The sequence below is a fragment of the Amblyomma maculatum genome, chromosome 4 (genome assembly GCF_055883805.1).
Source record: "Amblyomma maculatum isolate TAMU_Amacu chromosome 4, ASM5588380v1, whole genome shotgun sequence".
NCBI classification, from domain to species: Eukaryota; Metazoa; Arthropoda; class Arachnida; order Ixodida; family Ixodidae; genus Amblyomma; species Amblyomma maculatum.
Window position 1 is genome coordinate 73315992 of NC_139347.1, and position 15220 is coordinate 73331211.

General features: G+C 45.8%; 1 protein-coding gene across 2 annotated transcripts in view; it reads right to left on the reverse strand.

The window, feature by feature from the left end:
• Positions 1-14529, reverse strand: part of LOC146191398 (protein brain tumor-like) — a 105803-nt gene extending 91274 nt beyond the window's left edge. Inside the window, exons 1-2 of one of the 2 annotated variants that reach the window (XM_084601950.1) lie at positions 14374-14480; positions 9872-9999 (exon numbers count right to left, since the gene is read on the reverse strand). The gene's annotated coding sequence lies outside the window, so the exon portion shown is untranslated. Of the gene's footprint in view, positions 1-9871; positions 10000-14373 lie in introns of both variants that reach the window. The other variant, XM_084601952.1, reaches the window with a different exon arrangement.
• Positions 14530-15220: the final 691 nt, after the last annotated feature.

Below are 15220 nucleotides of genomic sequence, written 5' to 3' on the forward strand. Positions count from 1 at the left end.
AGGGGACCACACTGGCGTTGTTGTTATTGTGGCTGTAGGAAGAAAGAAAAGAAAATGCACGGGCCTGCTACTCGCTCTGTAGCTGAGCCACCTCCGCTGCCTCGTGCGGACAGAAGAGAAAATAGACAAGAAAGAAGAAAAAAAGAGGGAGAGAAAGACGCGCGCCGCAACAACAGCCGTCGTCCACCACCACCGAAGCGGTGGCGGGTGCAATGACGGCCTACAACATAAAAATTCAGTGGCGGGTTAGCCCTCGCCGCAAGCGGCGGTGAAACCACCTGTCCCTGCCCCATCAGGGCCAGACATATCCTTGAGGAGGAGCTTGAGCGCCCTCTTAATTATTAATGCGACAGCACTAGAAGGCTATGTTGTTTTCCCAGAACTATCAAATGTGTCGCCAGATGTTGCGCCTTTACTTCCCTGAAACCAATTTACAGTTTAAGTGCAGGTGTCCACGGTAACACTACTTTTAGCTCGGACTCCTTTCTCGTAACGGTGCTGTTCGGGTGTCCAGAGAGAAAAAGAAAGTGTGACAGATACTGCGCTTTTCTTTCGTCTAAACCAATTACTAATGCGAGAGCGCATTAGTAGGCTATGTTGTTGTCCGTAAAGTCTAATCAAAATGTGTTGCCGGATGTGACATCACCTGGTAACGTCAGCATTCATAACCGGAATTTTGATGTCACTCACAACTTGGAATACAGTTGTTAGTGATTAAATGATGATAATAACAATAAAAACAAAGATAACTGATGGAGGTAATTAATGTCTAATAACTAATTAACTGTAGTGGTAAATAAAAACATAAAGTAAAAAAACGCATTAAAAAGTTAAAAATACCGAAAGGTCGCAGCAGCGTAACCGCAGTTCCTGCAGTGACTATTTTTTATTTTGTTTTTTAGATTTGTTTTTCCCTCCCAAAGTTCTAAATGAAGTAGGTGAAGATACGCCCAAAGTCAAAAAGCGCACTGCGGAACGCTGTCACTGTCGTAAATGCGTGTTCCAGGCATAACGTGCGTTTTGCGCTCATTTATTTCATTTCGTTCCGCACAATTTTCTATAATAATTCCCCGGGTTGAGAGGATGGACTGGTGATAATGTGGGAGCCAACCGCGATGAAGGCGAATGTGAGAACCGAAAGCCCTGCCGTGGTGGCGCAGTGGTTAGGGCGCTCGACTACTGCGCCCAACGATGCGGAATCGAATCTCGGCCTCAGCAGCCGCTTTTCGTTGGCGGCGAATAGCAAGGCGCCCACGTGCTGTGCGATGTCAGTGCACCACGTTAACCTCAGGTGGTCGAAATTTCTGGAGCCCTCTACAACTGCGTCTCTCATAGCCTGAGCCGCTTTCGGACGTTAAACACCATAAACCAAACTAAACCAATTCAACCAATTCATATTTTACGTGTCTAAGCAGGGACGCCAGCACATTAGAGAGATTTAGCATACCGTGATCCGCGATCCGCCACCGTGACACTCTACCGCTCGTTCAAGCTGATTGGTTCCGATGCGCCAGGTTAATGTGCCGACATCAAGTATGTGGCGCCATCTATCGGCATCAAAGTGATCTGGGCATGCGCAATGGAACGCGCGGTGGCGGTCCACGGTAGCGGATCGCGGATCACGGTGTGCTAAATCTCTCTATTGTCTATGCACCGCCTTAGACGCGCGCTGGCTCGTATGACGATGGCACAGAAAGCGGGAGCAGTTTCGACGTGTGCATAAACTCGCAAAGGCCAGTCAGCAGGGTCCCATCAAAAATCCTATTTGCGTTCCACCATCGGTTCCCTTCACTGCGTGACGGCTTCCGCTTTCTGACTGCACAGCCGGACCGCAGGCGCACTGCCCACGCAGCCCGAAAGACGGCGTGCGCGCGGCAACCCTTTTGGCCACGGCGTCCGCGCCGACGACGTGACGAGCTTGGCGGCGGACGGCCAGCTGCCGCTGCGTTGCTCGCGGCGAGAGGCCAAGGAACTCCGCAACTTCCGGGAGTCATTCACCAGTCGGCGGGAGAGGAAAAAGGAGCGATGCTCTCTTCTCTCCCATGCCGCGGGGACGACGAGTCAATGGGTCGTCGACGGACGCAAAAAGGTGTGGACCCTGACCTCAGCTCGGCGCGCGCAGCCAATACAGCGAGCAGCAGCACCTCGCCGACAATCGGCTACGCGCAGACAGACGAGACCATCGCCGCGGCCCCGTCGTATATGCGTACCGAAACCTAACTACCCAGACGGGCACGCCCCTTCCTCGAGACGCGGTCGTGGCCTCGAAAAGCGGCGGCCGTCGGCAGCGGCGGGACCGCGGAAAAGGCCCAAGACAGTGCGTCTGCCTTGTCCTCCCCGTCCATCCATCTCGCGTATGTTAGGGCTGCGCGGTCCACCGTGAATCTCAGCGCGTCGCAGATCTCAATGTGTACTCGACAGTCCGATTCGCTCCCGCCGACTGCGCGCGCGTTGCAGAACGCATTGCGTTCAGACAAGCGGCCAATAGCAACGACGACTGCGATGGATGAGTCAGTGCCTAATGAGGACAGTAACGCATTTTCGTTTCAGTTGTTATTGATCGATTAAAGTTATCCAAAGGTAATCAGCAACTTACAGTCGCACTTTTACAACTAGTGATAAGATACCAGCTGCGCGACCCTCTCTCTCTCTCTCTCTCTCTCTCTCTCTCTCCGCGTGCATATTTTCCATTTATCACGAGGACTCAAAATGCGGACACAAAAAGATGTTTTTTTTTTTTCTTTTCGAAAATGCGCGCCGCTTGAACGGCGCCTGCGTAGGGTCGTGGCGTACGCTGCTTCTTGAGCACGTCACTGCGAGTTGTGCCGAAACGTTCGACGAATAGTACATCTTCAAGACGCACCAATGTAAAGCACTTCGAATATTATGAAAGTAAATAAAAATGAGATAAGAGCAGGGTCTAACAGCAGCCACGGGACGAGCTTCGTTGATCATAAGATACTAAAGTGCGAGTATTTCCACTACGGCGAACGGAGGCGGAAGTACCTCGGGTTCCTCCATAAAACAGCGGAGAGACGAGGATAGCAACCCTCCCCCCCCCCCCTTTTTTTTTTTATTTTGAACGGCTGCGTTACACCGACAACGTACACCCTTCGTCAAAAGTTTAGAGCCCAGGTGGTGTAATTCTGTACCATACTATGTGGCTCGTAATGCATACTCAGGTTTTCAAACTTGCTGAAGGCAAGGATATTTTTCGTCCTACCCCTCTCTAATGGCTAGGACTTCCACGAATGTTAAAGAAGTCATAATATATGGCTTAAAAGCAAACCCTCAGGGCTCTAAACTTTTGATAAAGGCTGTATGTCTCTTTACCCACTGCCGAGCGCTGGATGGCGCAAAGGTGTTGAATGCCGTTTCGCCCATTCATGTCGTGTGTGTGAAAGTGCTCGTGCTACGAAGCTATTCAACGGAAATTTGAGACAATAGCAGAGAACGGCTGCGTCACCCGCAAAGCAATGACAGACGTGGTGCGATAGTAGTGTACCAAATAGTGGCACTTTACGCACACGCTTTCGCGCCCAATGGCAAGACGGGCGGGCATTTACGCGGCGAATTCCTTTTACTGCTCCCATGTGTACATTTACGTAGCACGCGTAAATGACCGCTTATATCCTCATCGGTTAAGCGCCCCAATCAAAGAAACACCACAGAAACCTAGAGATGGCCTTTCCAAGCTTGCGCAACTAGGAAATGAGGCCATTTAACACATTATGTTCATTATTTATTCTGGAATCGTTTTACTGTGAATTCTTACTTCTATACTACAGCGCTTCCAACTTCTTGAATTATTTACATTTCAGAAAAAAAAATTAAGATTTAGGGCTTTTACACAATTTTTATATTTCTTTATATTTATATATTTCTTTTATTATATTTTTTGTATGTAAAAACACATTTATTCAGCTGCATGTTGAACCCAGATAGCGCAAAAAAAAACTACATTTATTAACAAAAATTATTTTTAATACAAACCAGAATAGCCTGTTTTTGCTGCAGTCCTGAAGGTGTTAGGAACATTGCATCAGTATTTGACTCAAACAACTGAACTGCATTACTACAATGTTTCACTGAGGCTGGATGTTCCAGAAGGTGTTATGGAACAAGAGGGGTAAGGGATAGGGGGAGCATAGTTTGAAAGCTTTCTTAACGCACCGTGAGGCCAAATTTAGTGATTGAATATTAATGCGACTCTTTCTATAGGCGTCAGTACAATGTGTGTCATCTATTGTCAACAATGTTATGGTTGCAGGAATCTCCCTGAAAAGCAATATGATTCGATCTGATGTCATTGACAAGGATTGCACACAGACAAAATTTTTAAATGCTAATACTGCAAATCAGAAGGATGCTCCTTCAATACTAATCAGCGACCACACAATCAGCACAATGAATGTTAATATGCACATGGTAGTGGTAGAGTGCAGCACCAGCCACAGAGTCTGTCCTTAATGCAAGGAGACAAGTCGCGGCGTTGCGCTAACAACATATGCACTTAATTGGGAAGGTGGGGGTAACCTGCAGTTTCACAATGCAACAAGCTCAGTAAGTCACCTACTGAGACGCTCGACATGATCAAGGCAGCATACATCAATGATGCAATGTGCAGATGGCGAGTGTTCAAATGGCACAAAGGATTTACAGATGGCCGTGAAGGTGTACACGACAAACAATGGTTCAAGTGCACGTCGACAATGGTTACAGATGCTAACGTTGACTGTGTGCATTCGTTAGTGAAACCTAATTAACCTAGGTGGCTGCACAATTGCAAAATAGCTAGAATGCAAAACTGCGAGTTCACGAAATTGTCACTGAACATTTGCAAATGTACAAGCGGTTCGCAAAATCATTTAGAAAATTTTGAATCTCAACGACATGGATTCTATACCACAACGACCTGTAGGCTGTCGCATGCATGTCGCCCACTGTTAGCAAATTTTTAACCGGACAATGCATAACTGAGCTTCCCCAGCCACTAGGGTGCAGACCACTAGGAGTATTTAAAGATATTGCCAAATAACGTATTTCTACACACAGCCTCCTCACTTGCAGGACACACCCTGTATATACCCGCTAAAGAAAAAAAAGAGACTACAAGCCACTAATGTTGACAGGTCCTGTGCTTGACAGCAACAACTGTGGGGCTACTGCGGGATCACCACAAGAATTATCATAGTGTTCGCTAAACATTTCAACGCCAGGTACACATGGCCAAGAACCAACAAAGCCAGGCCATAGCCTAGAGTGAGGCATGGCAGTTGCATCTGTTTTAATGATCCCTAACATCACATCTGGTAGACTAAAATATAGCCAACTGAATGAATGCTAAAACAGTACCGTGGTCATTTGACAGCTTCTACAGGTGATAAACTTTACCTTGAAACTTGACACAGGGACAGAACCGCCCAAAAATCAGCACAGGTAGGCCACAGGTAGACATGAAGCAAGCTACCACCTTGCTTTTGAGAACCCTTGCATATGGCACTGGGACTAACGCTTGTAGTGTTGTACCAGGATAGTCCAAAGTTCCCAGGCCACGGGGTCTAATGCTGAGCAGTATAGTAGTCAGGCAGCTATGACCGCCCCAAATCTCAAAATATATGTGGAGGGTAGAAGAGGCATTATTCCAACCTCTGAGATAATTGATAGCGTTAATCGGATCTCAAGTGCCAGAACATGCCGACCAGATTGGTTGGTTGCGGGGTTTAACGTCCCAAAGCGACTCAGGCTATGAGAGACGCTGTAGTGGAGGACTCCAAAATTTTGACCACCTGGGGTTCTTTAACGTGCACTGACATCGCACAGCACACGGACGCCACTCCGTTTCGCCCCCATCGAAACGCAGCCGCCGAGGCCAGGATTCGATCCCGCGTCTTTGGGTACAGTAGTCGAGCGCCTTAACCGCTGTGCCACCCCGGCGGGGCAACATGCCAACCAGAAGCAGAACCTGTGGCCCTGAAACTTTTGACTACCCGCGTACATAAAATAATAAAGTTGAACATTGAGTGCAACGCAATGCGGTAATACATATTGCCCACTTATTTTTTACATGGATGAGGAGTATTCACACTGTTCAAAACAGCATCAAAGATAGGACAATAAAGAGACACAGAGTGCTTGTCTGCATCTGTGTTTCGCCCACCTTTGATGTGCTGTTCAGCAATGTGAACACATTCCAACTTGTCCACGTTTTAGCCTCAAATAAGGACTAATGTAAGCACATGTTCTATGCACTCTAATTGCTTTCCTGCAGGTGCTTAAGATGATGGAAGTAATTTTTAACGACCACATAGCATGTTTAATGAAAGGCGGCACGCGTGGCACATTTGGTCCACTCCCGGTCAGGTCAGTGGCACATATTCCCAGATATGGCAGTACAATTAAGGAACCCTCTACATGAGGCGTATAGCAAACCAGGCCATCACTGCAATTTCTCAGTGACCAGTGACGTTACATGTGTACAGAATTAAGCCAAACTTCAAATAAGACTGCACTCCAACTGATGCAGTGCGAACACTACAGGTGCCATACCAAGCCATCTGATAGAGCTTCAGGTTAAGTTCTGGAGCCAGTAGGGAAGTATCAAAGGACCCTTGGAGCATTACGATGCATTACTTTTGGACAAGCTCGTGGTGTGTGTGTGTTTGCTAGGCACTACTCAAATAAAGAATGCAGAAAGTTAATTTTACACATCCTGCTTGAAGGGGTCGTCCTGCAACATAACTCGAGTGCATTGCTTTACTTGCTTGTTGCAATTGTTGAGTTATGGCGACGTTACTGCCACCGGTTGTAACGTGCATATTTCAGTATTTAATATTTCAATCTGCTCGACAAGCAAAGTCATGGTACTGACGGTGTCGGCAAACAGTGGTGGTTCTTTACAGCGGATATGACGTCAACAGGTGCGCGTTTAACAATTGAAAAAATAGCAAATGCACTGCAAATTGCGTCATTAGGAAAAATTTGTTATGTCGCGTTGTTGTATTTTGTATTAAGTCAATGAATTCAACTATGTTTGGTTTACACAAAGGCACTCCAGAACAATTGACCAATAAGCACTAACAGAGACGCTGGTTACCACTTTGCACTTCTTCACCGCTTTCTGCAGTGCAGATCTTCACTGCTTTCACGACCTATACACGTGGACAGCTACCTGTGGCTATGCAGCCAAAGTCGGGCAGGAAAGAATTCAACCACCTCACCATTGTAGGATGCCTGGCGGTCTCACGAGAAAAGCATAGTAGTTGGGGATGCATGGTGGCAAAGGAATGTCCCCTTCCTCTGCCTGCTCCTGGTATCTTTGTTCCTCATTCTATTACTGCGAGGCGCCCACGCGGTTTTAGCCATGGAAAAGAGGTCATAAAATTTAGCAAAAACGTGTTATAGCGACCGAGAAACCGCGAGAAGACATTTTCACGACATTACAGTGACATGCTCATGAAGGCTGCTTAGATTGGCCACGCACGTGTCGTCATTGGGCAAGTGAAATGGGAACGCAAGAGACCGGGAAAATTGAGTCGAGGGCAATTTTCGGTTTGCTTGCATTTTAAAAATTCATTCCTTAATAGCCCGCATTCTTGTGCATCGATCCCTGTAGTTCTTTTTGATTCGGTAACTGCGTGACAAAGAATTTATCTAGAGCGCAGCATACAAGCGATGCAGGGCCCCTTTAAGAATCGCACTAAACATGAAATGAGCACATGCAGGACATGCTATTAAGACATGCCAGCAAGCTAACATGCTCATCTAAGTTCCATCTAAGTTTCACACATCATTAGTACTGACTACATGACAGTATGTCCAAGCAAATCTGCAAGAATAAAAAATGATGTTACTAGGGGTTCCTAGGTTTTGTTTCCGGGCTGATTCATTGTATGCAAATTATACAAGTTATTCGGAAAGTGGTAAGGTAGTCAGTAGTGTTATGAAATTTCATTTGCTGCTCAAGTAAGTCAGCACCTAACACTTTTGTTTACAAGAAGTGACTACTAGTAACCAAAGAGCCCAGACTTCCTCCTTTACCAATTCACTTCAAGCCCCCTCAAAACTGCCCCGCCGCGGTGGCTCAATGGTTAGGGCACTAACCTCCGGCCGCGGCGGCCACTTTTCATTGGAGGTGAAAAGCAAGGCATCCGTGTACTGTGTGATGCAAGTGCGCATTAGAGAACCCCAGGTGGTCGAAATTTCAGAGCCCTCAACAACGGGTGCCCCTCATAGCGTGGAGTTGCTTTGAGATACTAAACCCTATAAACCAAACCAAATTTCAAAGCCTAACCATCAGATTAGCCAGGAGTTTCTATTACAAGCATAAAATGCACACTGTCATGATAATCTTTTCAACTGACAGGTTGCAACACACAAAACGTTATGAAGGAGCACAATGCAGTGGTTACACAAGACTGCTGGCCTGGTTCAATGCAGTGATAGCACGCAAACATGGAAAGGTCTTGGAGGAATTGGCCTGGGTTGCTTGTGGACAGCCATAAACAATACATGTTGCTACAAAACAACGGCGACCAAATTGTGAAAGGAAAAAAAGACAACCACATTAGCCACATAGCTGAAAAATGAGGCAACACGAGTTGTAAATAAAATGTTCGCCACACTCCCAATGGCCAAGAACCGTAGTTGAAGCAAGCACAAGTTGCCCATACCTTGAAGCCTACTAATATTCTTGGACAAAGGATGTAAGTAAAACCTCGTTATAAGAGACACTCAAGGGACCCGAAAAAGATGTCTCTTGTAACCAAGGTCTCTTGTAGCCAAAGAATTCCTACTAACTCGTATGTGCGGCAGTTTAGATTCCCTTAACTAAATTCTGTTCCATATAAGTGTCCTGTTGCACTATGCCAGGAACCAAGAAGGAGTGCCTCCTCTTGACTGGAAAGTCAGAATGTCCTTATTCAGCCACTGTCATTATATTCCTGTGTGAGTGAAACACCAGAGGCATTTTGAAGTGTGACTGAAACAATAAGGACATTTTGACTTCCCAGTCAAGAGGAGGCCCTTCTTCTCAGTTCCTGACATATTGCAACAAAAAAAAGGACACTGATATGGAACAGAATTTAGTTAAGGGAATCTAAACTGCCGCACATACGAGTTGGTACCAGTCAGCTGTGTTGCATGAGCGTACCTGGATTGTCTCTTATAAATAGTGAAGAAGTTACTTTAGGGACCTGCAAAAGTTGTCCTTAGTAACCGAGTGTCTCTTGTATGCAATGTTGTTAACATGGCAAACATAGGAAAACCAACCAAGCCATTATCAAATGTCTCTTATAGATGAGTGTCTCTTGTAACCATGTCTCTTGTAACGAGATTCTTATTTATCAGATGTTAGAATTCAGGTTCGAACTTTTGTCGTTGTTTCTTTTGTTTATAACTTTCTGCGTATGCAGTATCGGCAACCAGGTCGCAAGCGTGAGGTGCTAAAGAACACAACATTACAAATCATAATACGCACAAATTAGACTGCGACTGGAACGAAAAAATGGCTGAAGAGGCCAAGACTACAGGTCACACAGAACTCAATGTTACCTTCAGCATGACTAGCCATGCCCCAATATTCCTGTCCTTTGCATCCAGAGATGGCGTATCATAAAGCCCTCTTCAAAAAGAGAATAACAATCCAAACAATTGGTGGTCCTTAAGCTCAGCCCTTAAGGGTATAGTGACACAGGATTAATGGCTCCCCTGCAGACACTCGTTCGCATATATGTTTTTGCTGCTCACTCAATCAGTAATCTTTAACTTTGCGCCCTTATTACCCCATCCATTCGAATTAGCATACAGTCACAAGATATCACACTATATAAAAGACGACCTGACATAGATCTCCACTTTTACCGAGACGTACAAAATGTCACCGTGGCCTAGGGGCAGGGTGTCCAACTCCGGTTTCAAGGATCCTGGATGACTGGATTGCAGTTTCACTCTCCAAGCTTGAAGACAAGGCCCAAGTTGGGAGCACCTGCCAACATAGAGCTGTATGGCCACATGAAGCCACACAAAATGACGACCAGTTGGTGCACGGCCATGTCACCTGCCAACTACAGGAGTCTTGGTCACGATCTTTCGCTCGCAGCACTGACATCAACAATACCGACACCAGGTTTTATGGAGAACAGGGCCTTTAATGCTATCGGGTTAAATTGCATCACAGCACCAAGTATGTTATACCCCTGTCACAGCTACACGGCAAAGTCTCGAGACCTTTGCGAATAAGGCCAGTGGCGGGAAAGGCAGTCGTCAGCAGCCTTTATGCTGCGTAAGGGAGCAGCCCAAACATGAGCGCCAGCGAGCGAGTTGAGAAGACAAAAACGCTGACGCAAATATAATTTTGGTTATATTTAAGCCTAATTCTATTCAAGGGTTAATTTCACATTACAGTGAATTTCAAAAATCCGGACTCCTGAGTTACCACTTCAATTGTTTTCAGCAGCCGCATCAACATACACATGCTTTGCTTGCCTTCTTATGCAGTGTGTTTACTTCATTGCCATTTTTGTTGTGCGCTCATTTTTGGTTGGGCAGTATTTGCTGGCTAATGCACTATTTATTTCATATTGCCATGCTATAGTTCAACAGTTTTATACATTTAAAGTGATTTTACCGGTCGGCAGATGGCACTAATGGGGGTTGCGCCAATCATCATCATCGTATCTATCTAGCTGCGCCGCTGATCCTTTTTGGTTTTGCCCCTTTAGAGCAATAAGCCTCCTTTGCAGTAAAGACCTCGGAGAAGTGCCGAGTGACCGGGGTATAACAGCAACTACTGAGCATAATGTTTGAGACAAAATTAACAGCATCATTAGCACTTTTAAAAGAATTTGTGCGCAGTCCAAACTGTTAAAATATAGTAATGCTAGTTCCCATCATGACATGTTGATTGGAAGAAAATATTAGTGCCCGAAGGCCATAAAAACACAGATTAATTTCGAGAATATGTTTGCTTACATTGTTGAATACACTAAACAAGAGATAATATTGAAACATTTGTCCCAGAAGTCACAAACTATGACCTAACCGAAGAAAATATAGATAGAAATTCTTATGCTCCAAGAACCATAGACATAGTTGAACAAATTAACTCCGGACCATATACTGTGAAACTAACACTGCATTCTTACATACTGCCATCCTTGTGTACACAACCATACACAGCCATTTCTCTGGAATATAAAATATAAATAGCCAGAATGTCAAATTTGCTTCACAGATAACTATGATCCATTGCCTGAGTGGGAAACAGCCATTACTACTACTGAAATACAGGGGAAAAGGATTAACTGCAGATGCAAACTCTGGCTGTCTAACGACATTTCCTATATATTAAGCTGCATGAAAATGGCTATAGAACATTAAAAGCAGAACCTTTCTTACTGTCGGGTACAGTTTTACTTAAATCCTGCAATGACTGACATACTGAATTCCCCCGTGACAAAAATAGCCTGTTGTCAATTAAAGCTTCTCTTGCTTCGTCTGTCAGACCAAACAATAAGCTCAAAGCTCAAGAATTATGACCCCTCTGGCCTGCTTGTTATTGTGAAGCATACATGAGCTGATTTCGTTTACAGTCGTGGTTGTGGTCGAGGCTTAACAGCCAATCCACAGCTTTACATAAAGCCACACGAGCCTCGCCATGTCCACTTGTAGATGCGTTTCGTAGTTGCTTCTTACTTATTCAATAAAGAAATTTGTGTTAGTGTTGTGGAAACAGCCCCCCCCCCCCCCCCCCCTTCTAAAACCATAGGTCACACCAATATTTCTTCAAGCATTCACTCTATCGGAGTAGAAACGCTAGATGTCAAAGTCAATGCTGCTCTCGAAAAAAACTGCACAGTCCAGCTTAAAACGAAGTCATAGAACATATTTCAATGTAGTAATATGAAAAGCATCATTAACCTCTCCAAAGTTAATATAACACCCTCATAACCTGCTTTCTGGTAAACAAACAGTACAAGGAACAAACAACAACTTGTATTCCTAGTGAGCACACTGCAACAGTAGGCGTTAAATTCCACCCACTTGGCATAACTGAAAGCCTTGAAGCAAAAATATATACTCCGCAACTATAGCAATGATACTGCAAAAAGCAATAGAAAAGGCAACATTTTGACTAAGCAGTGTAGATATGCCTAAAAGTAGAACTTTGTTCGGAAACTGTCCATTAATATCTCAAAGCCTTAAGCAAGGCAGTTATGACGCCTATCTCGTGCTGACACAGCTGCATGGTGCCCAAGCTACAGATATAAATTTGTAAATTCATTCACGAAGTGAAGTAGCCCTTTGTCAGGTTTTATCTTTTGGATTACACCTCAAAGGCCATAGGGGTCATCAGAAGTAACAGTCGGGTGCACTAGAAAATAGTTAGGGAGGAGCATTACCTCATTCCTACTGACTAAAGCACAACTAAAAAGGACTGAACAAATGGTTGCTGACACAGAAAACATTTTTTTAATTGCATGCAGTAGCACTCCATTCCCAAACTGCATCTTAGTCACTGACGACACACAGAACCTCTTTCTCAATGCACATGGAGCTCAAAAGGGACAATCAGTGGTTATGCAGGCAAGCCCACAAATGGAAAGTGTCATCTATGATGTGATAAAGATCCCAGTGGTACCAGCTGCGCAGTATGTTACAAAACCACACAGTCTTCAAGAGCAAACATATATGCAAGATTGAGGTGGAAATGACGTGGGGACAGTTATGCAACACACTTACGCATTGCCAAGGAATGGCCCAGGCTCATTGCTTGTGCAATCAGTGCTGTGTTTATGCAATCAGCCAAGAATAGATTGCACCTCTCAGTGATGTAGACAAATAGGGAGAGCTAAGGAGTGGCTGTTGCATGCCTGTGAATCCACTGTAGTGTGCACTAAGGCTGATTGCTTAAAAGCAAAGAACAAGCTAAGCATTCCAAAAAATACAAGTCAGAGCTCGTAGTGACTCAACAGAGAAAACAGCGAAGGCTCTAATTGTGCTCAGAGAATCAATTACCTTCAACATATCATATAAACAGCGTAACCTGCGCCATTAACCGCATTTCCGCCCTCTGAGCATATTGGACTTCAACATTTTGAACAGCAACTTACAACAGAAGCCGTGCAACTGAGAGTGTAAATGCAAGCGGTTACAAAAATTAACCGGTATTCACGATGGAGTTCAGTTAAAATATTCTCCTGGTGAGCGAAAGTTACGGGAATGAAATGCGAGCATCGCAGTATGCGCCCGAAGCACATGTATACGTACAGAGCGCTCAGGCAGACCACTGCGAAGGAAGCAAATCGACATTTTTCATCAAGTAGAGATTTTCAGAACCAATGCTTGCTCTCCATGGAAGCCGCTAAGATTTTCTAACGATAAAATCATGAGTACCGAGAACATCTCTGCTGATATTTAGCTTTGTTTATTGAGCAGAGCACCACTCGAGGCGCTCTGACAAGCTTGCTCAGGCCTGTACCCGGTGGAGATGTCGCGCATGAATAGTGTGGACGGTTTGCCCCCACACAATTCCGTGGCAATGAACACTGTGTCCATTGAGTAGGCAGGAAATACCGGCCTCTATAGCGACCAAAGTGCGAAAATTATTGTTCGATCATGTCCGAAGCTTTGCGACGGGCGCTGAAACAAATACCTTAACTGCAAGCCTATCCGGCCACTGACCCTAGGCTAAGTAAAGTAGCGTCTGTAAGATCGTGAGAAGCAGCAAACAAAGCACGCGACCTAAAATGGAACAGCAGCGTCGGAAATGTCTAGACGAACGAAAAGTTGTCTCGGAAGCCTTTGGTCAACATCTGGAAAACAACTACGCACGTACGGACTCAGTGGCCGGCAAACAATGGTGCCGCGGTCTCTCCGTCCGCGCTACGGACGCGCGGGATTAGTTCGCGAACCGTGCCAAATGTCAACAACCGCAGTCCTGGAAATGAAACAAGCTCGTCAGTGACGCCATACGAACAGCAAGCGGCAAGGGAAATGCAGTGGAGAGAGACTGTTGTCAGACGCCGCGCGCCGTCAAATATATTCCCGCGGGTGCGAGGTTCGCGATGCTGCCCGACGCCGCCGCAAATGACGGTGGGTGTTGCCAAAGTTACATCACCACCGCTATGAACGTGAGCGAAAAGCATGGCAAAAACACGGCCGGTCTAAGTCCTACGGCACAGAGCCGGCGAACGCCATATTGGCGAACGACGCTCCCACAAAACTGACAAAGGGCGGGCACACACCGGAGCTCGGGCGTGCGACGCCGACGGTTCGTAAAACCACCATTAGTTCGTTAGCGCGTGACAATCAGACCCGCCGTTCGCGCAGACGGTGCTGCTCTTCGCAAAAATGTCGAAAACACGCACTCACTTTTCCGGACCGAAGAAATCCGCACGTTTTCACGCTGCTGAAGCACATGTGCGTCTGCACGGAACCGCCATATTTGAAGATGACAGCCCGCGTCGGGCGGCGGCAGGGCACCCAAACGGCGGTTGCTACCGGCGAGGGGAGAAAAAAAAAAAAAAAATGCTGCGCGCGCGCGGAAAGTCTGCAGAACTTTGTCCCTTCGAAGACGCTTGGAGAATTGGTTTTCAGTGACACCTCATGCGAGATTGCTAGCGCGAAATTTCTTGTGCAGTATCTTTGTTTGGCACTCGACGGAACGAATGAAGCCAGAGCAACGACCGTGGCTACCGGGGTGAACTCCCGAAGTGTCAACACCCCTGCCAACCGGCCATATCTATGTGCAGCTGGTACCCGGCGTCTTCTGACCTTGACTTTGCCGCTCACCGCCCGAGGAGCCCTTTATCATTCTAGAAACAGGTCCTGTTGCACATTGCGTTGACCGCTTGTAGTGTTCTAAATCTGTAGGCCACACGAGCTTTTTATCAACCTCTGCAGTTCTTTCCTATCTTCCTTTCTTTTCTTTTTTTTGTAGGCTAAATGGTTGGTTTGAAGTTGTGTTCAATAAATTTAAGGCACTTCCAAGCCAAGCTTTGATTTTTTTTTTTTTTTGTTCTATTGCGAGAAATAATTCGTAATTAGCGAGGTGGTCGCCCGCAGTGACTCTGTTTTGGTGGTGAAAACTCCCAAGACACGGCTACCATTTGCATCTTTTATTTAGGTCGGCCGAACAATGAAAAGCAACCGTGCAGAACGAACAAATGTGTGGTAGTCTGATCAGCTGTGTATGTATCCGAACCCAAACCACGCAGGA